The 2741-nt window shown below is 38.4% G+C and overlaps 1 non-coding gene across 1 annotated transcript; it reads left to right on the forward strand.

Annotated features, from left to right (window-relative positions):
• The first annotated feature begins 768 nt into the window (after nt 1-768).
• LOC144708107 (small nucleolar RNA R71) lies at nt 769-869 on the forward strand. Its single transcript, XR_013582653.1, has one exon. It is a non-coding gene; the product is annotated as a small nucleolar RNA R71 (small nucleolar RNA).
• Nucleotides 870-2741: the final 1872 nt, after the last annotated feature.

Below are 2741 nucleotides of genomic sequence, written 5' to 3' on the forward strand. Positions count from 1 at the left end.
TGGGAGTTATAGTCAACTCCCTTACCTCCATGTTCAAGTGATCCCATTCTGAAGCTTTCTAGCAATTTTCTGGTTTGCTCTTGAGATTCTAGCATTTGCTTTGTTTGAAAGTCTATCATCATTTGCATCCGCATTTCCATCTCTGCTCTAAGCTTTTGATTCTGTTTTTCTATCATATCTGAAATCAGGAGTTAGTGAAGAAAAATCCTGAAGGGGTTGTGATTGAACCTGATAGGGTTGTTGAGGTCGATTCTGAAACTAAAGTTTTGGTTGAAATTGCGGTTTATTTCCTTGGTTGAAGTTTTCTGCATTATAGTTGTTTCTCTTCTGTCCAGCCCAAGAAGGTTGTTGTTGATTGAATGCATTAATCTCTTCCTCTATGGGCTGACAAGCTCCATCCTCATGATCTTTGCTGAAACAGAGAGAGCAGATTTTAGCTTTAACAATAGGAGTATTATTATTTAGAAAAGCATTTTTCAAAGTTGAGGTTAGCTCTTCTAATTTCCGGTTGGTCTCTTTGATTCCTACATGTAATTCTGATTCTTTGATGTTGACCTGCAAAGCACCTCCTCTCTTTGGCTGTGAGTTCCTTCCATTGTGGTTTGCTCCTATTTCGTGCAAGTCAGTTTCTGCTACTCTCTCTAGCATATCAAAAACTTCATCTTCATAAGCAGTATAAAAAGTTCCTCCAGTAGCTAGATTTACTTTGTTTTTCATAAAATCTGACAGTTATTCATAAAATATTTGAGCTAATTGACAATTTTCAATACCATGATGAGAACATTTTCTAATTAAATCATTAAATCTTTCCCATGCCTCACTAAATGCCTCATTCTCATGATAATGAAAATTATAAAATTCTCTTCTGTAAAAATTTGTTTTGGAAAGAGGATAAAATTTTTGTAAAAACTTATTTTGCATTTGTTCCCAAGATCTAAATGTAATGCCTAAATTTTGATACCATGCAAAAGCTTTATCTTTTAAAGTTAATGGAAAATATTTCATTTTTAAAGAATCAGTAGATAGCCCTGGTATATTTTGAGAAGAACATCTGATATGGAAGTCATCTAAAGATTCTAAAGGATTCTGTGAAGTATGACCATTGAATTCAGGTAAAGAATTTATTAAAGCACTGTTATACCTGAACATGACTCCTTCTTCCACATTTATATTTATATTAGTTTGCCTTATGCTCCTTGATGGAGTAGATCTGTCTAACATCATTCTCCTTCTATCTTGCTGGTGTCCCTCTTCTGCCATGCTTTGAGTCTCTTTAATTTGCTCTGTGATTGAAGATTCTGGAAATGAGTGCCTTGGTTGAGTCACTTCCTCTTCTATTCTTCCACAAGCTTTAGACCTTGTTACTACCATAAATCTCAAACCTAGATGTTAGAAATATAATGAGCTGATTTGCTATTCAAAGTAAAAAAGGTCGCATGTTGATGATGAGCCGTGGAATTACCATCGTCAGGATAATGGAGACCATAAAAAATCCTGAGTAATTTCTCAATAAAGCCATCCATCCCCCAGTATTTCGACCGAGTACTGTTTTCTGTTGGCAAGAATGTTAGCCCAAATATAACATTAAAAACAGATGAGGTCAAGCAGATAAAGATTAGGACACTCGTTTATATGGGAGATCTACCTTCATTCCTAGTTTCCCTTTTCTAATTCGCCCATAATCCACTGATTTTTCAGGACAAAAAAGTACGACCTCTTTTACTCCCCTAATATTTTTTATTACACCGATTTGAAAGTTTGATGTAATACGAATGTGCCGGGTTCGATGGTTTGTATTACAACACAATAGTGCGATGACTTTGAGATAATCCTAATTAATAGAATGTATTGAATAGTTGAGAAAACTCTGGAATAGTTGAGAATGTATTGTATTGAAAAGTTGAATAGTTAAGTTTAAGTGTCTTTGGAACAAATCCGAGATCGGCGATTTGCCCATAACTTTTGCGTCCAACATTGAATTGAGCTGAAATTGGTGCCATTGGATTTTTAAGGCCCGAATCTATCAGAATCGAATCAAAAAGCGCCTCAAATGGACCAGTGTAGCTCATTCTACAGAGATATCAAGTTCGAAGGTGAGTCTTCTTTCCCAAAATTTATTTTTCAAAATTTGGAAGCTATATAACGTGAAATCATGCAAAATCTGAGCTTGGATTGATCGTCTTGGGGAAAAGAACACCAAGGTACACTTAGTTCATCATTTACTTGCCTTTTTAGCATGTAAATTAAACGTTTTAACATGCCTTCGCCGAAAAAAAAACAACAAAAGAAGGAACGCGGCCCGCAATCCCATGCAGGCCGCTGACTCAGCGGTGCCTCCTCGCTGGCCGCCCAACGTGTCAAGCACGCCAGGCAACCAGCGGGACCACCTCAGCCTCATATCTGACATGTTTAACACGTCAGATATGGGCACTTTGGGAGACACCCGCCGTGGCTCCATCCAGGCCGTCGGAGGCGACAGCCTGGATGGATCTAACGCAACGAAAAAATCGAAAACAAAAAAACAAAAATTACAAAAAAACCCAAAACAAAATGGAATTAACGCCGCACCCCGTCATTATTACGGCGGAGGTATTTTGCCCACAAATCCGAACCGTCGATGGCGACAGGCGTCGCAACGAGGACGGTTCGGATGGTGGACCATTAGTGGACCCCCATCCAATTCAAAAATGCGGACCGTTGGCGGTGGAGTTACCGCCAACGCCCGCTATTTTTGACTCTTC

This window comes from Wolffia australiana, chromosome 9 (genome assembly GCF_029677425.1).
Source record: "Wolffia australiana isolate 7733 chromosome 9, ASM2967742v1".
NCBI classification, from domain to species: domain Eukaryota; kingdom Viridiplantae; phylum Streptophyta; class Magnoliopsida; order Alismatales; family Araceae; genus Wolffia; species Wolffia australiana.